The sequence below is a fragment of the Phascolarctos cinereus genome, unplaced genomic scaffold (assembly GCF_003287225.1).
Source record: "Phascolarctos cinereus isolate Bilbo 61053 unplaced genomic scaffold, phaCin_HiC Scaffold_2;HRSCAF=192, whole genome shotgun sequence".
Taxonomy (NCBI): domain Eukaryota; kingdom Metazoa; phylum Chordata; class Mammalia; order Diprotodontia; family Phascolarctidae; genus Phascolarctos; species Phascolarctos cinereus.
In genome coordinates this window covers 391,379,584-391,405,375 of record NW_027555625.1, presented here as the reverse complement: position 1 = coordinate 391,405,375, position 25,792 = coordinate 391,379,584, and positions in this window count along the sequence as shown.

Sequence of the window (25,792 nt, the reverse complement as noted above, 5' to 3'; positions counted from 1 at the left end):
ATGAGTAACTCCAAAGATAAAAATCACCTCCCTGAGCTATTTTTGTAAAATTACTTTCCCATGAAATATTGAGAAAGCAGGTTTTATTTAGGAAAAAAAAGAAACCACACACTTTTTAGCTGACCAGATTTTCCTCATGACAGTACTCTACATAGTTAGCATGTTTTCATCATGCTTTATGTGCTAGCAAAATCAAACCAGAGACTCAAATTTGCTGTTAATATTTAGAACCAAAAGTTCCAACACTAAGACCAGCCCAATTCTCCTCCGATTGTACAGGGCCAGGGTAACAGGTTAGGAAAATAAAGACAGATGGTCTTGGAGACCTGAGTTTGAAACCTAGTTCTATTTTCTATCTTATATGACTTTGGGCAATTCATTCTGAGCCCCAATGTCCTCATCTCTCAAGCAGTTTGAGCTCGATAGTGTCGGAGATCCTTTCCATCTCTACAGTCTTTCATCCTCACCATGGTCATTATAGAACCTATGGCATGAGTAGCAGCAGCTGATGTCACTGGTGGTGGTACTTTAACTACTCTTGAAAAGTTTTCTGTATTTTTTTCTTCTACCTCTCTTCTCCTGTCTTTCTACTCTTTTACTCCTTGGAGTCAGGAGACTGGATTTAAATCCTGCTTGTGACACCATGATTTATGAGGCTGAGCAAGTCATTTAACTTTCTGACTCTCAATTTCTTCATCTATAACATAGGGGATTATATCCTTTTTGGTATTCGTGTTTGTACTTACTTCATGGGGTTGTCTTAAGAAAAAGGTTGAAACTAGCATGAAATGATCAGAGTTTCCATTTCTACCCAACAGGAGTCAGTTTTCCCTAAAAGGCAACAAAGCTTCTCCCAGTTCTTAATTGGCCCCTGTCTCCCTTAATGAAGCTTCCCCATTCCCTAAGGATGTAGAAAGTCCCACCCAAGTCTGCCTCCCTCCAACTTGGTGTATTTTGTAGGACTACAGGAGTCACTATACCCTGTCCAGCTAACCAGATGAGAGCCAAAGGGTGCTAAGTCCAGCTAAGTACCACTGCATATCCTGGTTATGTTAGGGCCAAACAAACCTCCTTTTGTCAGTTGTTTAATGATATTCAATCAAATCAATTAAAGTGTCTGAATTGATAGGTTTGGGATATTTTGTTTGTTTGTTTTTTGCCTTTTGGATAATACTTTTATGGAATATCTCCGATAATCACTGGTCAAAGGGGAGAATTATTTTGATAAATCTCACTGTGTGTAAGGCTGAACTTGTTTAGGTTTTCAAATCGTCAGTAGGGCTGAGCAATATATGAGTGCCACTGGTAGACTGGAGTCATAAGGAAGATGTATAAGGATCAGACCTGTGATTTCATGACACAGGAAATTTCAGGGAGGAAATTCCTCTACCAAAGTAGATGGGCACCTTTTCTGCACTTTATCATCTTAGAGAGTTATTCAAAGTATTAAGAGGTTAGGTGACGTGCCCAGGTCACACCATCAGTATTTGTCAGCAGCAAGGCCTGAACTAAGGTTTTCCTACTTCTGAGGACCGCTCTCCAGTGGCTATACCATGATGAGCAGAGAAGAAATGATAATAAGGCTTATGTTTATGTAGCCTTTTAAGGCTTGCAAAGCACTTTGAAGTGAATCCTGTAATGTGAGAGTTGCAGGCGACATTAGTGGTCATTTAATCCAGCTCTCATTTTATTTAGTCAATCTCCCGTTTCAACAAACCAGAAGAAAACTTGAATGCTCTAATAGTTGGCAAATAACTGGTTGAAGTAGGGTGTCTGAATGTAAGGGGAGAGTATAGCACAATGAAAAATGAGGGAAAAAAGGAATGAAAACTATAGAAAGACTCCCTCATTTCCCCCCTCCCATTACCTATGACCTGGATCAAGTTGCACGTGCTCTGGGCCTTGGCTTTCTCATTGGTAAATGAAGTGATCAACTTAGATGACAGCTAAGGTCCCTTCTGGCTCTCAGTCTACGGCCTTCCAAGAAAGTCGGGTGAGCATATTGTAAGAGTCCTGGATTAGAAGCCAGAAATCACAGCCCTGCTACTAAGCCACTTAGTGATGCTGGACAGGTCATTTCATTTCAATGAGCCTCTGTTTCTACATCTGTGAGACAGGAGGACCGCACTGGATGACCACAAAGGGCTGTTCTGGTTCTAAATCCATGATCCTAAGTAATGCATAGTGAAGAAAGAACCATCAGCTCATCACATAGTTAAAACCTTCATAACTTCTTGAATGGACTATAACAACAGTCTCCTAAGCAATCTTTCTGCCTCAAGTCCCTCCCCATCCCAGTGGATACTCTACACAACTGCTGAAGTGACATTCATAAAGTAAAGGTCTATGCATGTCGCTCCCCAGCTCAATAAACTCTTTTGGCTCTCCATTACCAACTCACCATGTTACATATCCTTTCTCCATACCTTTGTATAGGTTTTTCTTCATGCCTGGAATGCATGTATCATCATGTGAGAGTCTCTGCCACAGTTGCTCATGGGGAGTGGGGAGGAAAGACAGTTATCTTTTCTTCCTCCTTGCTATAAGTCTAAGGGACAATGGGCACTGACTGTGTCCCCCCCCCAAAAAAAAAAACAACAAAAAAGGCTGTCTCAAAAGAGAGAATTTTTTCTCCTCCCTCTCTTATTGCAAGGGAAGATTTATATGAACTGATGCAGAATGAAGTAAGCAGAAGTAGTAAAACAATATACATCATAACTGCAATATAATTGAAAAGAACAAAGAAATAAAAATATAATTTAAATGACCAAACATTCCCAACATGATGGGGATTAATCAGGGACTGGGTCTGTGATTTCATGGAATAGGAAATCTCAGATGAAGAAACTCCCCTACCAATATTTATAAGCACCTTCTCTGAAACCTAGAGATTTAGCACTGAATGCTTAAGTAACTTGCCCAGGATCACATAGTCCATATGTATCAAAGGCAGAACTTGAATCTGGATCCTTCTGGCTTCAGGGCTAGCTCTTTATTCACTATACCATGCTGCTCCAAAGAAGAGATGCCTTTCATTGCAGAGGTGGAGGACTATGGGTATAAAATGTTACATACCCCATCAGCTCAGTTTATGTACCCATTAGTTCTGCTGAAATCTTTTCTCTTCTTTCTTTTTCATTATTATAAGAGATGGGTGGCACAGTGGATAGAGCACAGGCCCTGGAGTCAGGAGGACCTGAGTTCAAATCTGGCCTCACACATATAACACTCACTAGCTGTGTGACCCTGGGCAAGTCACTTAACCCCAATTGCCTCACCAAAAAAAAAAATCATAAAAAATTACTTTTATAGGGGTGGGGAAAGGGGCAGAATACATTCAGAAAATAAGGTATAGGGGAAGGGGAGATAAAGAAAATAAGATGATGTAAAAAAAGATATCAACAAAGATTAATTATAAAAGAATGAAAGGAGAAAAATCAGTTCATGTTGCATCATTATAAACACAGAATTAAGTCATACTTAGTATTTGGCCAAGTTATTAAGATGCCCCATGCCCAGCTGAATCAACCATTTATGTGTGTTGGGAGGGTGGAAGGGAGTTGGGTACCTCCAAACATCTAGCCTTTTAAAATGACTATCCCAAATAATGACCTACATTTTTGCAAAGCTTCCAAAATTCTCTGGTGGAAGCCTTCATTATTCTCCTCTGCCAAAGCTTTCGTTCATTTCAAGGGACATCTGTAGAGAGAGATTTAGACAGAAAGGGCCCCTTGCCTCCTAGGAGTTTGTAATGATCTACAATCATCACATTTAGAAGCTGGTAGGTCCAACAAGATCTTCCATTTCAAGCATTTCATTTTACATGTGAAGAATGAGGCCTAAGAAAGTTTCAGTAAAGACTTTGGTCTATGTATTTGTCCTAAAGATAGAATCGTATCATTTTATAGCTAAAAAGGATCTTGGAGATCAGCTACATATCACAGAAGCAGAAATTAGCAGAAATAGTTCACTCTGTGTATTCAAGGAGTTCCTCAGACAGGATAAAAGGTTCCTCCTCTGCTCCCATATTTTTCAAATTACTACCACTTTGCTCAAATCAACAGTTCTTAGAAACAAAACTGATGCTCATTGATTAGAAAAATGGCTAAACAAATTGTGGAACATGAAGGTGGTAGAATTTGACTGCACTGTGAGAAATGACAAATCTGAAGAATTCAGAGAAGCATGCAAAGACTTATATAAAGTAATGGAAAGTGAAATACCAGAACCATGAAACAACATACACAATGATTACAACAATGTAAATGGGAAGGAAGGAAGGAAGGAAGGAAGGAAAGAAGGAAGGAAGGAAGGAAGGAAGGAAGGAAGAAGGAAGGGAAGAAGGAAGGGAGGGAGGGAGGGAGGGAAGGAGGGAAGGAAGAAAATATAATGACCAAGCTTGGCCCAGGAAAAGAGATGAGAAAGTGCGATTGCTTCCCTTCTTTGTAGGGGGTGGGGGGGAGGCTACGCATGCAGAATATTTCATATAATGTCAAACTTGAATTAGTAATTTTTGCTAAACTGCTTTTTTTCCTTTCTTTTTCATTCTTTGCATCATAGTGGGAAGGCAGAACATATTTAGAAATAAACATGATATAAAAATAAACGCTATCAATATTTTTTTTAATTTCCAAGACTTTCTCCTTAGTTTCTCTGACTCCAAATCCAGTACTTACTCTGTCACAGCAGGCTGCCCTTTGTTGGAAGTTACTTTCCAAAACTGCTTGACCAAATAAAACTTCCCCAAGCAAGGTAAAACTTTCACATTTCAGCTCTTTCATTGGAACGTATCTCCACCGGCGGAAATTGATTAAATCTTCTAGTTTAGGCCCTGACCACCTTTTGCCTGGATTATTTAACAGCCTTCTAATTGGTTCCCCTGCCTCAGGTGTCTCTCCTCTCCAACACATCCCCCACCTACCTGCCAAAGTGATTTTCATAACATGTTAATCTGATCATGTTACTCCCCTGCTCAATCAATTCCAATAGCTCCCTATTGCCTTTAAGATCAAATACAAACTCCTCTGTTTGGTATTTAAAGCTCTTCGAAAGTAACCCCAAGCTACCTTTTCAGCTTTGCTCAATGGGCATGCTAGTAAATGTTTAACTATCATTTCTCCAAAAATGCACTTTCTTAAGTTTAATCTGCATTATTAACATTCTATCACTTTCTTAAGTCTAGACAATCAACAAAACTCAATAAATCAATCTCTGATTTGTAGCATTTGCTGATTTCTAAAGCATAAATGCTCACACTGAAAATTGAGCGATAGGCTTTCATTAACCACCTCGAGCTGGCTATAGTACCCCACCCCTGGCTTTATTATACGTTATTCCCTTTACATGCCACATGGTCCAAACACATTGTCCTTCTCCTTATTCCTTACATAGGACACTCCATGTCTTGTCCCCATGTCTTTGCACTGGATGTGCCTTGTATTTAGAATGCACTCCTCCTGACCTCCACTTTTAAAAATTCTGCTTCTTTCAAAACTCAGTCCAAGCACCTCCTTCTGTGTGTCATCAGGAGACTGGCCAATGGAGACCCCAGGGGTGGGGAACATGGGGCCCTGTAGGTCCCCAAGGGCCACCCTCTGACTGAATCCAAACTTCACTAAACAAATCCCCTTAATAAAAGGATTTGTTAAGGCATGCCTGCTGTGTTCTGCCTGGTATAACCCCATCTGGAAGCTTGGGGGAGCCTGCCTCTAGAAATGCATGATGATGTATAATGAAAGGCCCAATCCTCACCTCAGAAAATGAACGAGTAGTCTTTAATCGTTTGCTGTGGGTGTCCTAGAAGAGAAGTCAGATATGAGAACGTCCTGAAGAAGACACACTTCTGTTGTTCTTGTCCAGTCATTTCAGTAGTATCTGACTCTTCATGATCCCATTTGGGGTTTTCTTGGCAAAGATACTGGAGCGGTTTGCCATTTTCTTCTCCAGCTCATTTGACAGATGAGGAAAGTGTGCCCAGGGTTACACATCTAGTGAGGTAGGATTTGAACTCAGGTCTTCCTGACTCCAGGCCAGCTGCTCTATTCGCTACTGCCCTCCTAGGAAATACTTCTATCTCTGCTACAATAAGTAGCAGCACACGAGCTTTACTTTTAATCTACTACAAGCTATAATAAATACCTGTAACCCAAAGTCACCAATATCTCCCAGGTATAGCCTCCTCAGCTCGACCTGGTAAAAGCCACATTCTTCAAGGCTCCACTCAGGTGTCACCTGCTCCGTAAAACTTTTCCTAATGCCCCCCAGCTGAACATTATCTCCCTCCTCAAGCTTCCCAAGACCACTTTAGGCCTCTTTCCCCCTCTCAGACTATAAGCTCTTGGAGGGTAAGAACTAGGCTGCTTTTCTCCTCTGTAACACCAGGGCCCAGCATGGTACCTTACATATATAGTAGGCATCTAACATATTTTTCTTGACTTGAATTAAGTATGAATAGCTCACCTTCAGTGCTCACAACTCCCAGTCTCTGGATTGTGCCCACCTACAATTACCTCACCTATTGACTGCCACTTGGCTAACAAGATCTCAGCAGAGATCGTGGTGTCAGTCGTGGCCACCTGTATTAGACATGATGCAGTTGAGTTCATACTCTTTCTGACTCTCCAGCTATTTGGTAGCCTTGAGAGACAATGAGGTAACATAGGAAGCACACCGGGGCTTGGGAATCCTCAAACTTGGATTCTGCGTCAGTCTCCCTACCTCTCTGGGCCTCAACTTCCTCATGTGTAAAAACTGAAACTAATAACACCTGCCTAACCCGCCTCACTGGCAGCAATCTCATCTGCAAGGATCAAGGGAGACAATGTAAGGAGAGTGCTTTGCAAACCAGAAAATGCCAGGTAAATATAATTTATTATGAAATATTGTACCTCCTTTTCAAGCTCCCTATTCAGAAATGACTGAAATAATAATAATGACATGAGAATATTTGCCCAACCCATCGACTCAACGAGAAGTGCCTCCTCTATTGAGGTTTCCCACCATGCATTTGTATTTAATTAGAAAAACATCTCAATTCCATCATTCTCCCATTTTCTCGAGCAATAATGAGAAACTGAACCCAGTAGGGAGGAAAGGAGGGGATTCTCTAAGAGAGGCCTCTGCCAAATGAAAAGCTATCCTAAGGAACTGGCCCAAGACATTCCTCACTGCCTGAAGCAAGCACAATGAAGCTTTGCCAAAGGCATTTGGAAGGCCAACCAGAGTTGGGCAGCCTTCCCGAAAAGGCACCAAGATATGCCATCCATACCAAGAGACAGGTAGTAATGAGGAACCCCAGTGGTAGGCTTCATTAAAGGGCTCTGCTACTTTTCTGGATTTGAATCCACGCTCTCCTAGTGACCAGCTATGCAACCTTGGGCAAGTCATTCAATTTCTCTGCGTCTCAGTTTCCTCATCTGTAAAATGAAGGGATTAGGTTACATCATCCTTCTACTTCTAAATTCTGATTTCTCTGAGATGAGAGACAGAGAAAACGAGAGAGACAGAGAGTGAGAGAGAAAGCAAGGAACTGAGGTACAGGGCCAGTCTGATATATAGGTTGAATATGCAAATTCTATAGGGTAGGATTTGAAGAGCACTGACTAAAAGGCCCTCTTGCCCCACTAACATCTCCCCTACTCGTAGTTAAGGCACCTGAAATTTCCACCATTGGAATTACTTCTTTGAATTAAGGCATTTTGTTTTCATAAGATCCCAGATGAAATAATAATAACCATTAAAAGCACTTTAAAGAGATTAGATCATTGGATGCATACAATAACCCTTGAGGTGTCTCCTACTACTATTATTATCCCTATTTTACAGAGAAAAAAAATCGGTCTAAGCCTAAGTGATTTGCCCATGGTTGCACAGCTACCATGCAATAGATGCAGATTGGACCGCCAGCACTCTTTCTCCTGTATTTCACTGCCTTTCTCTGAAAATACTCCTAAAAGGGTCGCTACTTCGCCTTTTATTGATAATTAACACTGTAACACTGATTAGCTTTTTGCTATTGTTTTTCTTTTTCTTTTTCCAAATAAAATACCTGCCAGTACATGCAGCTCTCTCCCTCTCCATCCCTAAAGATATCGACTGAACAAAGAGCAGGCCAGAAACCCTATACCTTCACTTAAATCCAATCCATCCTTCAAGGATTATGTGCAACCTCATCTCCTCTCTGCAGCCTTCTCTAACTCCACCAGCCCACCCTCGAAGCCCAAAGTGGGAGCCGTCTGTACCTCAGCAATGATATGCAGCCTCGTGTTGCTTATTAATATATCATGTATGTTATTTTTCTCTTCTGTGGTATATTAGAAACTTCTACATAATGTTTCCTCTACGCGTCACAGAACTGTGCGCACGTGCTGAGCACGTAGTGAGCATTCAATAAATGTATGTTGAGGATAGAGCACCGGCCCTGGAGTCAGGAGGACCTGAGTTCAAATCCAGCCTGAGACACATGATACTCACTAGCTGTGTGACCCTGGGCAAGTCACTTAACCCCGATTGCCACGCAAAAATAAATAAATAAATAAAATATATGTTGATTGGGAGAGATAGAGGTGTACAGTGCAAAGCATCCCAGACTTGCGATCAGAACACCTGCTTACCTGTCCCATCCCTACCACTTACTGGCTCTGTGGGTATGAACAAGTCACTTTGTACTTCTAAACCTCAGTTTCTTCATCTATAGAACGGAAAAAATAGTAGTGTTTGTTCAATACCTTTCTCAGGAGATTGCCAGAAGGGTTAAATGTGAGGTTATATATCAAGCACTCATTGAATGGGAGTTATTAAGGTGAACCTAGTATGCTTCATATTGAACAAAGTCACCCATGGCTTTATATAAAACCCTTGCATATATAACTTCTGAAAATGATCATGTGGAAAGAACCAAGGTTCTCTATCTATATTCTATAATTCTATCTATCTGCTATACCTATATTTACCTTGGGTAAGTCACTTCCCTTCTGTAAAATAAGGGGGTTGAGCAAGATAACCCCTGAGTTTCCTTCCAGTTCTAATTTAGGAGGCCTAAGTGAAAAGAATACTGGATTTGGAGTCAGAGGACTCGAGAACCACTCCCATATCTGCTTATGCTATTTATAAGAACTTTAGAAAGTCACAGCACCTCAGAGAGCCTCAATTTCTTCATTTGGAAAATGAGAGGTTGGCTTCTAAAGTGCCTCCCAGTTCTAATACTATTCAAGGCATCCTAGACTTCAACATCCAGACTCTTTTTTTTTTCTTTAGCCCTTTTACCCCTTTCTTACAGGCCTCAGTTGTCCTTTCTCTGAGGAGGGCCTCAAGCCAAAAAAAAAAGTGAAGAAAAACCACTGCCGTGAACCCCAAAACAGAATCCAGTGACCTCCCGAAGAATGAACGCTCCCCCAAGTGCAGCTGATGATCCTGAGGAACTGCAGCTTCTTTCCCATTTACTTTCTTTTCAGCCAATTTTTTTTCCTCCACGTTCATTTTCTATCATCTGTCTTGCAGCGGGATACCATCATCTAGTCAAACAATGTTCAACTCCATCGGCCTTACCGGGAGCACTTACAGGAAGCACGCAGAGGGCTTGCACAAACTGGTGTGCGCAGTCAATTTAGTGTTTTAATAGGTTCATTCTTTACTAGGTATTTATTTCAGGAGGCAAAGCCCAAATTAGATTCAGTGGAGAAGCTGAAGAGAAGCACGCACCCAGCGCTCCCAGAATTAGCCCGCTTTAGTCTGCTTGATTTTTGTCATCTCTTGCCTCGGCCGACTAGATACACTCTTTCTAAGCCTGCATCCCGTCGGAGAGGGGCACGTGCAACGAAACCACGGCCCTGGTTTGGGTTGTTTGTTCTTGCTAAGACTTTGCGTCTGTCTCTCTCCTGCGCAAAGTTATTGCCAGGGTGCAATCTCTCTCGCAAAGGCAACATGTGGAGCCAAAGGCGAGCCCAATTTGCTGTGGCAGATGAATATAACGAAGGTGGTGGTCGAGTTGTTTGGCCTCCAGGCACAATCTAATTTTCAACTGTTTCAGAGCTATTATGTCAAAGGCTGTTTGCATAAACACAGCAATCCCGTCATCCCGGGCTTGCGGAGACAGGAGTGGAGAAGCTCGCCCTCTGCTGGCTGATGAGGGAATCGCCGCCTGCTTTCCCTTCAGTCCTCTGTGAGGATGGTGTGATATACGCGAGAGTCCTGGCTGAGCCAATGGTTAACCCCGGGCATCCAAATTACTTTGGGAAACTTTTTTTTTTTGGCCTCAGGCTTGAAAGCCAGATGTGATTATTCAGTTCGTTGGAGGGCGGGGGTGAGGGGGAGGGGTTCAGAAGGCTGAGGATGTGATGAGTTGATTGATGGTGTGGGAACCTATGAGAATACTGTTTCCCTTCTTAGAATATTTTTTTAATTGTCTTTCACCCCACCACCACTACCCACCCACGTACATGTGTATTTATATCAAAATAATGATATTTAATATGTTTTTGAAAATATAATGAGGAAAAACCAGCAGTGACTCAGAGGAAACAAATCAGTACATTACAGAAGAAGCTAAAAATGTCATTCTCTCTTGAAAAAGAGAGGAGGGCAATAGCTCAGCTCTAAATAAGGGACAACTCATTTCTTCATGGGTGGTTTGCTTTTAATTCTATATGTTAAGATCGAGGCTGTCTTACCTCCCCACCAGCTCCAAACTGACTCAGGAAGTCATCAAGATTGTCCTCTCACCTCCCAGTATGAGGATATTTCATTCCTTTGGAACACATATGCTAGACTTCTGATCAATCTTATCTATCTGGGTGCTCCCTCCATCCATGTAAATCACAACCCACCCACACTTTCTCATCCTGTGTAATTATTGTCCATATCCTTCACAGAGGAAGTGTGTGAAGGCCTTCCTTCAGTTCTTTTAATATTTCTCAGCTACCCATGCAGCAGCCAGGCTCTCCATCTGCTTTCCCTCATTCCAAATACATTCCTGGCCTACCTCCTTTTCCTGTCATATTCTGGCCCCATTTTCTATAAAATGGCAATGATGAAATGCAAATGTGTTCCTTGAGAGAAGGAAAACCATTCTAACACTAAGAAACTATTGCTGGGCCCAGGAAAGCTGGGCCACTTTGCCCATTCCGTTCTCCACCCACTAAGAGGCCCTGAACTCAGGATTCATGCATGATTTCCAGACCAGGAATTTGTCCTGGGTATCCTAACCTATAATGAGAAGGGTTAGGCTCCATTTTCTCATACTCATTACATCTCTCACCCCAGAACGCCAGGGAAAGTTACTTAGTTGGCTAACGTCTACTATCTCCTCAAAAAGGGAAGGGGATGTAGAAAAGTACCCGTATACGATACGATTCATGTACGGAATAAATATTTGTTTCCTACACACGAAAGAAATGGTGAAAGACACAATAGACTCAGCTTTCACTAGCACCTTGATCCCATCCTTTTCTAACTTCTTCAGCAAAATGCCCCCACTATCTCAGCTATCTTCAGTCTCTCTCTAACTAGTGGTCCCTTTTCTATTGCCTACAAATGTGCCCATACCTTCTCCATCCTTTCCCCCTCCCCATAAGTTATTGCCTTATATCTCGTCTCCTCTTCCATGACTAAACTCCTGAAGAGTCATCCATATCCTCTCCTCTTCCTTACTTCTAAACCCTCTGAAGTCTGGTTTTCAACTTCATCATTCAACTGCCAAAGTAATTGAGACTCTCTGAATTGACAAGTCAAATGGTCTTTCCTCATGCCTCATCCTTCTTACTGTCTCTGCATTATTTGCTCCTGTTTATAACCTTTTCTTCTGGCGTACTCTCTCTTCTCTCAGTTTACATGACCCAGCTCTCTCCTACCTGTCCAAAGATTCCTTGCTAGTCTACTTTATTGATTCCTCATCCATGCCACACCCACCAGTCATAAGGATCTTTCAATGCTCTGTCCTGGGCTCTTTTCTCTTCTTGTACTATACTGTCTTACTTGGTGATCTCAGCAACAACTACGGGTTCAATTATCATTTTTCCTCATTCCCATATATGTCCAGCCCTAATAACTCTCCTGAGTGACAATCACACATCTCCAGCTGCCTCTTGGATATCTAAAACTGGATATCTTATAAGCATCTCGAACTCATCATGTGCAAAATAGAAATCATTATCTTTCCCATAAAACCCTCCCCTCCCCAACTTTCCTGTCGCTATCAAGGACACCATCATCTTCCCATTCACCCAGGTTCACAACCTGCATATGGTCTTCCACTCTTCATTTTCACTTACCTCAAAAATCCAAGCCATTGACAAATCAATCAATAAATACTTACTAAGTATCGATTTTGTGCCAGGTACTATACCAAGTGCTAGGAATAGAAAATGTGGCAACAGATAATCCCTGCCCTCAGAGAGCTTACAATCTAATTGGGGAGACAACATGCAAATACAAACAATCTATATACAGGATAAATAGGAAATAATTAATGGGGAAGGCACTCGAATTAAAAGGGTTTGGTAAAGCCTTCCTACAAAAGATGAGATTTTAGTTGGGACCTAAAAGAAGTCTGGGAAGTTAGTCTTTAACTGTTGAGGGAGAGTGTTTCTGGCATGGAGGACAGCCAGAGAAAATACCTGGAGCCAAGAGATTGCACGTCTTATGGGCTAGGTTATGAAGAGCTTTGAATGCTAAACAGAGTATTTCGTATTTGATCCTGGAAGCAATGGATAGGGATCTACTGGAGTTTATTGAGAGTGGGATGGGGAGAGAGATGTGGACGGACCTGTACTTTAGGAAAATCACTTTGATGGCTCAATGGAGGATGGATTAGAGTGGGAAGGGACTTGGAGAGATAGCCCATTATCTCATATTATTTCATTTGATTTTCAAAAAAAACCCCTATGAAGTAGGTGTTATTAATATCCTCATTTCACAGATGAGGAAACTGAGGCAAACAGAAGTTACGTGACTTGCCCAGGGTCATAAAGCTAGCAAGTGTCTGAGGCCATATTTGAACTCAGTTCTTCCTGAGTGCTCTATCCACTGTGCCACCCAGCTGCTCACAAATCTTAAAATATGAAATTTCTTCCAGTCGTATACTTTTGTCCTACAACCAGCCCAGAATTACCCCCAATCTGGTTTTATAGATTGGTGTTGACACTTAGCAGACATTTTTTCAAGTGTTTTGTATTTTGAGAATCCAAAGACATGGCTCACGTCACGGAACACAAACCGCTCATTTCAGGTTCCTAGAGGCACAATCATTTTTATTCTTTGAACAGGATTAGATAACCTCCATAAAGGCAACTGGGAAAATCCCCACCATACGAAGCAGGGGTTTCAAATAGGACAAGTACTTCACCCACATCCCCTGTTGATAATAAATAACTTTCCTTCAGAAATGTTTCAGGGAAGTGGAGAACCAGGGTAATTGCCTAAAAAATTCAAAGTGTTAACTGTTACCTTAATTACATAATGTAGATCAAAGGTTCCTTGACGTTTTCTGGTGAAAAAAAAATTCTCTTTTTTTTAGGACAGTGTGGAGAAGTATTTCCATACAAGGTTTGGAGTGAGTAAGATCTGAGTTCAAATTCCAGTTCAGCTACTTACTCGCAGAGTATCTGGAGCACTACATATGGGGAGCCCAGGAAAATGATCCTAGTTTCAAGGCATTTTCTAGGTCAATATCCACTCAAAACCATAGCTCACAAGTAAGTCCTGACCAACAGACCTACTTTTACCAGTCAGATAGGACATATCAGCTCAAAACAGAAGAGTAATCAAGCAATAAAGCAAATAAAACGAAAGAACAAATTCCTTCATGCACCCACAAGCCATACTTTTCCATCAGTTACTACCTCAAAGTCTAGGAGCACACACACACACATCATACATAATCAGGGACCACACATGGAAGGTATGCACATAAGGCATAGCCATGGCCATGGCTGCTAATATCTCCTGATCTCTCTGTTGGGTATCTTGGGTAACTATTTTGCTCTCTGCTCCCCTTTACTGGGTTTTATCTATTCAGGACTGTCAGTAAGATCTCTGCTCCTACTTCCTAAGGTATAGTGGCCAAGAACCCCCTTCCTGACAAGAGCAGACTGAGTTCTTTTAGTTCCAAGACACTGGGACTATAATCTGACAAAATCCAAAACAATGATATTCCACAAACATATTCAGTACCTGCTACATGCCAGTCACCACACCTTGCTGATGCCAGCAACAAAGTCATACAAAATTTCCCTAGGCTACTATTAAATCTATTCTTCTGATTGTTTGTGTTTGTAGTTGATAAAGTCTGTGGTCCCAGACAACTGACTCACGATTAGAATATTTTTATAATTCCAATTAATTCCCAAACTGGGAATCCTATGTCCCCAAATTTGGGGGACTCTGAAAAAGGGGGTATCTGTGTAGGGTATAGAGACCCACTTCACCTCAAACCCTTTTTGATTGGCATATAAAGGAAGCTGAGCCAAAATAAAAGTCATTGGGAGTCACTACTCTCCCCATTCCTGGCTCACATTCCTATCTTTATTATATCTGCCAGCAATAACTGAAAACAAACCATGGACTTGGAGCCATTTTCTGTCCAGCAGGAAACCTCTATGTCTCCCTATACTTACGACCTTGGGCAGGATTTTTTGTTTCTCTAGGTTTTGGCTTCCCCACCCATAAGCAGATGATCTCTAACTAAGGTCCTTCCAACTCAATACACCATCATCCTAATTCCTTAAAACCTTGAGATCAGGGAGCAGGGGGTCATGTGGGAACAGGGAGTACTGACAGGGAAGTTTCCTCTTGGTTTCAGGAGAGTGTGTATGCCAGCTGCCTCCTGCTCTACCCCTCTCCCTGTTGAAAATGCACATGGACCCTGGAGAGGAAGGCAGCAATTGACGTCATCCTATGACTAGAACAGTAAGCATCAGGTTCCATGGTCTGCGTCCCCCAAATCTGGACATTTCAGTCATCTCGGCATTGAAGTATTTGGAAAATTTCCTCAATGCACCTGTGACTGCTTTGCATGAGTAAATCTCCTGAGACTTGGAGGATCTGAGGATCACAGATTTTAAACTAGAAGGACCCTTAGAAGTCATTTAGGAAATCAAGGGGCTCTGCTTATCCTTAGATATTGATTTGATGGCAGTCATTTCTATTTTTAAATTTTATTTATTCTTTTCTGAAGTTAAGAAATAAAACAAGCATTTCCGTAACATAGTAGAATAGAAAGGAAAAAAAGGGTGATTGTACATGAAACTGCAAATCTGTTATGTGCAACTTGCTATTCCTTTTAAATGTATAATAAAGTTATCTCTTTTTCTCTATCAGAAGGTTGCCTCACTCTTCCACAACAATTAACAGGAGGAATGCATCCAGTTGAAGCTAGCCCTCCTTGCTTTTAACAACAAGGTCATCAGATCATCATCCTCCTTGCATAATTTCACTCCTCAACAAGTTAAATCCACAACATTTTCCTGAGTAGCTACTATGTGTAAGACACCACAGGAAACCCACAAAAGCATATGGAATGGTGCTACCCTCAAGGTGCTTATAGTCTCTCTGGGAAATACAACACACAGGCATATGGTAAGTTAAATTAGTCTTCCCAATCCATCTCAAAATCATTCCAAGTCTTGTCCGAGTCTCAGTCTCATGTATGCCATATCGTGCTGACATTGGTTAGGGTTTGGCTTTCCAAGTCCATAACCCTTGGAGTTAAAAAGACTGAAAGTCTGAAACTTTTTGATGTTTGTAGCAGACACACATTTCAACATGTCATTGTGCTTTGGATATTTGACCTCCGCTCTCTGGACCTCACAAGGCACTTTGCTTTGCAAGTCTCCAAGGTACTTATCGTGTAACACACATTCTGGTTACCTGGGTTTGTGCCATATTTTCCTACTAAACTGTGTGTTTCATGAGGGAAAAGGTGGTATATTATCTAAATTTAGCATTTCCCCAGTACCTAGTACAACACTTTGCATTCAGTAAGAGTTTAATAAATGTTTTTGATTGAGTTGATTTCTATTGACCACACTTGGCGTTGTAGTGTTTTGTTTTCTATCCTCCCCCCTCCCCCAATATCAGGGGTGACCTTCACAGTGAACCATCTACATTCTCTCATCTGCTCTCCTTGGCGTCGCTGGCACATACTTGCAAAGTGACTTGCTAAGGTTGAGGGGAGCCGTCTGTGACGAAGCATGAGCCAAGCTAAATGGACAATGTAGACATTAAATAGGGAGTCCTGACCCCCCAGAACGCAATGCAATGCCCTAACCAATTGAGCTAAACAACCTGCCTACTGGACTTAATATCTAACAACAACAAAGCTTCCAAATACATAACATCAAAAAACCCTTCTCCTGATCCATTACCTAAACATCAGCATCTAAGCAGTAAGACACTACATGGAATTTGGGGTCAGGCAAATTCAAGTGAAGTTGTTAATACCTATACAATATAATAACTAATTTGAGAAAAGCAAACCTGATCAGAAGAATGAAGCCCTCTTTAATAAACAAGAAACAAGAGGTTAGAAAGAAGTGAATCAAAAAGCATTCATCAAGAGTTTGCTGGGGGCAGCTAGATGGCTCAGTGGATAAAGAACTGGGCCTGGAATCAGGAAGACCTGAGTTTAAGTCTGGCCTCAGACACTTACTAGCTGTGTGACCCTGGACAAATCACAACCTCACTTTGCTAGAGAAGGAAACGACAAACGACTCCAGGATCTTTGCCAAGAAAACCCTACGAACAGTATGATCCACAGGGTCACAAAGAGTCGGATATAACTGAACAACAGCGACACCGTAGGCTTTGCTAAATCACTAAAGACACCAAAAAACGGCAAGAAAATGGTCCCTGCCCCCAAAGAGCTCACATTCTAAAGAGGAAGAAAACACATGAATAACTATATACATGCAAGACATCTATGGAGTAGATGAAAGACAATCTCAGAGCAAAGGTACTAGTAAGTAGGGAGACTTGGAAGAGATTCCTGCAGAAGGTGGGATTTGAGCTGAGTGTTAAAGAGAGCCAAGTAAGCAAAAAGACAGAGGTGACAGAGCAGAGTATTCCAGGCATGGTTGATAGCCAGTGCTCAGACACCGAGACAGACAGATGTAGTGTCCTGTTTAAGGAGGAGAAAGTAGGCCAGGAAAGCTGACCTGTAAAGTGCATGGAAGGGAGTAAAGTGTAAGAAGCCTGAAAAGGTAGGAAAAGGACATTTTGTGAAGGGCTTTAAATGCCAAAGACAGAGTTTATTGAGTAGTAGGGTAGGATAATCAGACCTATATTTTAGGGAAATCAAGTTGGGCACTGAGTTAAGGACAAATTGGAACAGAAAAAGCTTTGAAGCAGGAAGGGGGGAAAGGGAATAGTACTTATTATGTGCCAGGCCCTGTGTTAAATACAGTGAGAACAGGGAGAAAGGCATAGGGTGATCATAAGAATGATGCTGCCTAAGAGCGCATATAACAGTGCTTCAATTCAACAAACCTCAATCAATAAATGTTTATTAAGTGCCTACTATGTTAGGCACTGTGCTATGAACTTGAATACAAGATGAAAAATAAAGCTGTTCCTGTCTTCAAGGAGCTTATAATCTATTATTGGAACACATCATGTCTACCGAGGAGGAGGAGGAGGAGGAAGAGGAGGAGGAGGAGGAGGAGGAGGAGGAGGAAGAAGAGGAAGAGGAAGAGGAAGAAGAAGAGGAGGAGGAGGAGGAGAAGGAGGAGAAGAAGAAGAAGAAGAAGAAGAAGAAGAAGAAGAAGAAGAAGAAGAAGAAGAAGAAGAATGTAAGCTAAGTACCAAGGCCATTTTTATGGAATTCTTTCCTCCTTGCTGGAGGTCAATGCCCTGTTCCTTCATGAGGGGCAAGGTGGAGTTGTTGGCAAGAGCAGAAGAGAGAAGGGATCCAGTCTCTTGACTTTCTGGATTCGGTCAGTCTCCTCAGCCTCTGTAGTCACTTTGGGTGCTTCTGCCTTCTAGCTCTGAGAGATAAGATGGAGGATGGCAATGACCCTTCAGGTTGCTGAAGGGAAAATAAGACTCTGGGAAGAAGGCAATATGAGAGGAGCTGGCAGTCTCCTTCATTTCCCTATCCTCCCCATTGCTGTACTAGAGACTTTGGGGAATTGCCCCTTTGGATGAGATCTGGACTCTCTCAGTTAAGCCAAGTTACCTCACTCCTTGTAGGAGAGCTCCTTCCCTCTGTATCATCTGGTATATATTATCCTCTGCATACTTCCTCTGATTCCTGTTTCGCTATTGACTGGGCAGCAAAGGGGCACAGTGGATAGAGTGCCAGACCTGGAGTCAGGAAGACCTCTCTTCCTGAGTTCAAATCTGGCTTCAGAAGTTACTAACTGTGTGACACTGGACAAGTCACTTAACCCTGTTTGCTTCAGTTCCTCACCTGTAAAATGAGCTGGAGCAGGCAATGGCAAACCACTTCAGTTTCTTTGCCAAGAAAACCTTACATGGGGGCATGAAGAGTCAGAAATGACTCAACAACCAAAATTGACTTGGATGGGTGGGTTTCTTTGCTACTTATCGGGTATGTTCATTTTGGAAGCGGTACTTGAGGGGAAGGAAGTAAAACCTCAGATATAAAGCTTGAAGCCCTCCTTTCTCCATTGGCGAACAATAATCAGAGGGTTAGCTTGGACATAAAAACCATACTCACCAGACTAACAATACTTAAGGGAGCAGATAGATATAATTCTGGGCTACTACCCCCTCCGAAAAGAACAGTGGCCAGGCTTCCGTCCTCAACCTCCCACTTGCCCTCCTGGCAAGAATTAAAGTTTCCTCTGGAGAAGGGCCGGAGAGAAGCTACAACTGTCTATTCTTCTTCGATTCGAGCCACATAACACCCCCATGCTACATATGGGGGACAGCCTTCTCCACAAACCAGAAGAAGAAGAAGAAGAATGAATCGCATTCGTATAGCACCTGAAGGTTGGTAAAGTGCTTTCCAAATATTACCTCACTCTATCCTCCCAACAACCCTGGGAAGTATGAGCTATTACAGTCCCCATTTTATGTACAGAGCCTTGGGAGATGCTAATGTTCATGGGTCACAGCTTTCATGAAGGTCTACCAAAGGAAATGAAGGAGCGACCACACAGACAGATGGAGGAAACTGAGGCAGGAGGAGGTCAAATGACTTGCCAAGGGTCCCACAACTAGTACTTGTCTGAGGCTAGTCTCAAACTGGGATTGTCCTGATTCCAGGTCCGTTAGTCAATCTACTATTCCACCTAGCAGAGGATATGCAAAGTAAGTTCAAAAATGGAAGAGTACTTTTAAGCTTAGGGTCATAGAATCTGTGGACTGGAAGGGAACTGGAAACCATCTAGACAAACTTATCAGTTTCACAAGGAACTGAGGCCTTAAGGGATAAAATTACTTGTCCAAAGTCAAGGGTGAGTTAGTGGCAGAGCTCCAAATAAAATCCAGGTCTCCTGACCTCTGGTCTAGTGATTTCTCCACCACACTGATGCCTATTGGTCCCTCGCATCTCCGAGAAGAAATCCCTCTCTGTGGCCTCCCTCCAGTTTGTCCACTGGGGAGGGCTCACTTTTCTCTGCTGTTGTTTTTTCCTGTTTACATTATTCCAGTGGTTGCTGTGGCCTTGGCCTGCAGGAGCCTGGTATTTTATTGTGTCCTAAGCATCAGGATGTTAGATTTCTTTCTGCTCCTCTGACCTGAACACTCTGATCCCCGAAGAAACAGCAGCAGAAGCAGCAATGAAGCTGGCTTGCACACCCTCCACATACTCCATGCTACCCCCACCCCAATGACTGTTTCACTTGGGACAATATCACCTCCTACGATCACCCCACCAACCCAGAAAAGGCTGAACACATGGTCAAAGGGATACTTGCATGTATTCTCTAGCACTGAAAAGCAATGGCCTCCTCAGAACAAACAGCAACCATTCCCCCCCCCCAACATCCCCTCACCCCCCATTCCCTTGACTGAGTTTTCAGAGCACGGATACTGAAACCAGCTCAGTCAAGTTCCTAGCCAATGATTTCATTTCTTCAGTATACTTTATGGAAGACTAAAACATGATACCAGCGTCTTGGCCATGTCTGATTCTCTAAGGCCCAATTTAAATTAAAAATATGCCCCTGACTGCCTATAGTGGAAACCCAGAGCTTCCCTTGTGTTCAAGTAAAATGGAAGCCAATAAATGTAAGTCTTCTATGAAAAGAATGGGGTTGACTTTACAGGGCTGCTTGCCAGTAGCTCCAAAGAGCAGGAAGCAGCTGCCCAGAAGGAAAAGATTACCTATCTAAAGTGAACTCAGAACCAGAACTCTGGGCCAGGAAGTTGAGTGGTCAAAACTAGGACTGCCTTTGCACAAATTAGTGAAGAAAGCCAAGGTTGACAGCACATTGCTGCTTCCCCAACCCCTTCAAGCATGTGTTCCTCCTTTCCAGAATTCTCCTCACCCCTCAGGTACTCCGAGCTTTCAAGCTACCTCTTTGATGCCCAGAAAACCCCTAACCTGACTTTCTTTCTCCTGCCTCCCATCAACATCGAAACTTACCTATCCACAGTCTCACTCCTTAGAAACCTTTTTCCTAATTAATTTGATTTGCAAATCTGTGCTAAAAGCTAATGCCTGACAATATTATCTCCTCCCAGATAACATATGGGAAGGTACAGACTTATAATTCTTGCTGCTGAGGAAAGAGAAAGCTAGAAAATCACTGGAGTTCAAGAGTCCTAACTAAAGTAGGGCTACAACCGATTGTGTGTCTCCACTAAATCTGTCCCAGTATGGTGAACCACCACTCCCCCAACCCCATGCCCACTCCACTCTTGCTTCAGCTGGTGGTGATGGCGATTGCCCGTAGCTATTGCATTTCTAGTTTAGCCAAGACAGGAAAACCCAGTCTCCAAAAAGAAAAAAAAATCTGCTTCTGAATATGGATCTTTAATACTCTAAGAAAAAAAAATAACCATATTAAGAAGTTTAGTCACTGTGGCAAGATAGTGGATCTCCTCAAATCATAATCATCCTACATGGGCAAGTGCCCACTCCTCCTTTCCTAAAAGGAAGTCAAGTCAACAAGCATTTATCATTCCATCATTTTGTCAGTCACGTCCAACTCTCTGTAAACCCCATTTGGAGTTTTCTTAGTAAAGATACTGGAGTGGTTTGGCATTTCCTTCTCCAGCTCATTTTTTACAGATGAGGAAACTGAGGCAAACAGGGTTAAGTGACTTGCCCACACAACTAGTAAGTATTTGAGGCCAGGTTTGAACTCAGATTTGAAATGTCCTGGGCTATCCATTGCACCACCTAGCATTTATTGAGCACCTACTATGTGCCAGGAGTACAAAGAAAGGCAAAAAATACCTGCTCTCAAGGAGCTCACAGACTATTAATGAGAAAGACAACATGCAAGCTAAATACAAACAAGATATCTTAGGGATAAACTGGAGATAAGCTTAGAGTAAAGACACTAGTACAGGAAGCTGAAGGAAGGCTGATTCACCAACCCATTGCCCTCAGTTCCAGCATGTCAAACCTTAAGAAGCCACAAAGAAAACACTCGTGACATGTGCATGCCACCCAAGCTATGGACCTCCATTGCCCAGAAATGATAGCTATTTGTTATAGCCTCCCCCAGGCAATATTTTATTTTTGTTTGTACTTGGTCTAAACCAGGGGTGGGGAACCTTGAGGCCACATGCGGCCCTTTTGATACTTAAGCGTGGCCTTTTGACTGAATTCAAATTTTACAGAACAAAAATTGTTTATATTCAATCAAAAATTTGGATTCAGTCGAAAGGCCACACTTAAGGATCTAGAAAGCCACTTGTGGACTTAAGGCCACAGGTTCCCCACTCCTGGTCTAGACATTCATTAGTTTTATCAGGCCAATCTTTTTTTTCATTCCCTCACTCTACCACTCCTCCTCCACCCTCATCAGCTAATACTAATAGCTAACGTTGATATAGGGCTTACTCTGTGCCAGGCAGATAGAGCACCGGGCCTGGAGTCAAATCTGACCTCAGACACTAACTAGCTATGTCTCCCTGAGCAAGTCACTTAACCCCGTTTGCCCCCGGTTTCCTCATCTGTAAAATGAGCTAGAGAAGGAAATGACAAACCACTCTAGCGTCTTTGCCAAGAGAACCCCAAAATAGAGTCACAAACAGTCCTTGGACAGGACTGGAAAATGGGTGAACAATGTGCCAGGTACTGTGGTAAGTGCTTTATAATTATCTCCTATAAATCTCACAATAACCCTGAAAGGTAGGTGCTGTTATTATCCCCATTTTGCAGATGAGGAGACTGATGCAAAAAGAGGTTAAGTGACTTAGCCAGAGTCACACAGCTAGGCTCGAATTGAACTCAGGTCTTTCTAGCTCCTGATCCAACATTCTACCCACTGTACCACTTAGCTACCTCAACCATCAGAGGTTAACTTTCCCCGCTTTGAACTAGGATGAAACATTTAGCTTCCTCTTGACTCTTCAGACCCTGCATTTTCAGTATTGTGTTTTGTGGGGTTTGTTCCAGCTATCTTATCTCCCTTCCCAGACCACAAGCTCCTTGAGAGCAGGAATTGTCTTATTCTTCATGCATCCCCCACCACACCTAGCACGTTCCTTGCGCATCGTGAGCATTTAATAAATATTTAAAGAATTAATGTATGAGAAGAAAAGCATAAGCAGGGATTTTTCAGTGCAGTGAACATCTAGGTCTCCATTGTTGCTGCTGAGATCTCCTAGACTGCAGGCCTATAGCTATAACCACACAAAGTATGCAAAGTGAAGTGGAAAGCTAGAATTTTAGTCAGTTAATTTCACCAGGCAGCACACCACTTCACATTACTGTGACCCTTCTGTCGGGAGGCTGAGGAGAGCAGAGAAGACATGCCAGGGCAGAGCAGAGCTGTTCACTAGGATGGAGTAACTGGAGCTTTGTCTCAAGGCACTGCTGTTAGGGGGCACTCCTTCCCCAAGGAAGTTAACCAAGGAAGGGGAATAGAAGACAAGTCCGTCTGGAGAGAAGGAGCAGGCAGGGACAGCGTGCACTAGAAAGATGTCTATCACCTAAAGAAGGTACAGCCCCAAAAAGAGCAATTGCAAGGCTCTCAGCGAACTCAGGCTTCAGTGATGTGTCAGAGTATACTGCTCCAAACCATGTTATGCTTTCATATAGAAGATACTTCGGAAACAACACAGCACATTTCCCATGGGAAAAGGAGACCCTTCAGAGCTCTAGGCCCTTGAAGGGCAGGACCCAGACTGTTCTGGAGGGAGGGCTAAGCTTTCCCGTGCCATGTTTGTATCAGGAAAAGGATAGCATAGCTGCTGAGCAGACCTTGGACACATGGTAGGAGGGGAATCCATGTCCCTCGATGACCTCACCCCAAGCCTGCAACTGAATTTGGTCCTCCTCCAGTTAGGGTTCTGAGCCTGAGTTCTCTGAAATTTCACTTCCCTATTTTGCTGATACACTGAAGTTTTGATTCATATTCTCCTGGTAAATAAAAGACTCACTCAAAGAGTATGTTCATCCGTGAGGGAAGCAGGGTCTCCTCTTTCAGACTACTGCCATTTTCCTTGATCTCATTTCAAAACCATGAAAATCTTTGTTACTGTATTAGCGAGGAGGAAGAAAGGAAAGAAAAGTACCTTGAAGGCATTAGAAGGGAGAGAAAGAGAAAAGGCTACTTCTCAGCATGCTTAATGGGGGCCAGTTTTTCTTCCTTGCCTCTCTCCCCACCACCCCAAACACACACACACACACACACACACACACACACACACACATTCCTACATAAAACCTTTCCCCAGATCCCTGGCACACCCTCAGCCCTTTCTGGGTGGAAGGTCCAAAGGCGTACAGATGCAATACATTAGTGCTGGCTGTTCAACAGCATCCTGTTTTTTCAAACTCTCTGCTGTAACTCCTCCACGTTTCTCATAGGCTTTATCAGGGAGATGTTCCTCTGAAGCATTTCAGCGATGAAAGCTGACAAAGGCTTCCAGCCCCAGATGAAATTCATTTGCTTCCTTGGGCTGTTTCCTGCTCTCCCAAGTTCATCAGTGATTTGCCCAGCTAGCCTGAAAACCAGTGCATTTGCCAGCCAGTCAGACATTTAAATTCAGAACAAAAGTCTGCCCAACACTTGAAGTGTGGAAGGATGAGACCATGCCACTCCTTTCTGAAAATGCCTGATGCCATTTCATTACCTTTAGAGAAGACTGAAAGCCAGAAAAATTAGCTCAAGGGTCAACCATACATTACACAAAGGAAGCAGCCACCTGGATGGTGAATCCTGGGAAATTTTCTCCCAATACCTCCCCACAGCTTCCAAATGATCTCTCCCCACGGAAAGACTTGGACCTATGAAGGAAAATGCTATCCACCTCCAGAAAAAGATGACAAGTGGAAGTATGCATTAGTATGGTCTTACATATATATATATATGTGTGTGTGTGTGTGTGTACATATGAAATGCTTATAGATATCTATGTATATGTGTATATATATATATATATATATATATATATATGTATGTATGTATGTATTTTTGTGTTTAATTGTAGCCTTCTTTGGCGGGGAGGGAGAAAAAAAGAGTTAAAAGTACACAGCAGAGGACAAAAGAAAACCTAGAAGAAAGCAAAGAAAAGCTGGGTAGCTCTGAAAATAATGTGTAGTACTTATTATACAGGTTTTCTTGAAATGGAAATTTATTGTTTTATATTGAATCCTCTTTTGTGTTCTACTGTGTACGTGAAAATGTTTTCTCTTTTCTCATTTTATATTTAAATTTATATTTAAGTTTAAAATGAATAAAAAAATTTACAAAAAAAAAAGATCTCTCCCATTCATCTGCCACTGATCCCTGAAATTCTATCATTAGCGATTCATTTATTTTGTTTAAATATTGTTCTCCCTCAGTTGGCCTCTTTTAAAATGGAAATATCCCTGGGGGAGCCGGGTAGCACATTAAGTCCCTAGCACCTTACTCTAAATTAGTTTTGTTAGGTAATTTTCCTATCAAAAAGACATATTGAGTCACATGAGCCACTGGATGCCTGACAGACATGAGAATCATAGAATCTTGATATGGGAGCAGCCTCAGAGGTCATCTCCAGACAGGAGTGCCTTATACAAAATCCTCTGCAGTGGTCATCTTATTTCCCCTTGCTTGCTTCTGTGATGAGAAACTCACTACATTGCAAGGTAACCTGTTCCACTTTTGTACAGCTTTAATTGTTAGGAAATTCTTCCTTGTATCAAAATAAAATTTGACCCCCCAATCCAATAATGTCTACTCATTGCTCTTACTTCTACCCTCTGAGATTAAGTAAATATTTCTTTTACCAGGCAGTCCCTCAAATACTTGAAGACAGCTATCATGCCCCACTGGCCGTACTGGAGTCACCTCTAAGGGGCAGCTAGGTGGCAAAGTGGATAGAATATGAGGCAGGGAATTAGGAAGACTCATCATCATGAGTTTGGACCTGACCTCACTTACTTGTTGTGTGATCCTGGACAAGTCACTTAACCCTGTTTGCATCAGTTTCTCCTCTGTAAAATAAGCTGGAGAAGGAAATGGCAAACCACTCTAGTATCTTTGCCAAGAAAACCCCCAGTAGGGTCACAAAGGATCGAACACAACTGAACAACAACAACATTCGTGTATTATGGGAAACTAGGAGATTGGAGGTGAGCCTCAGAACTCAGTGCGCTCAATTACCTAGTCCTCTACCATTCTCTGTGTACTACATTAAGATGTTAATTGCAAGAGAAGAAATGTGGAAC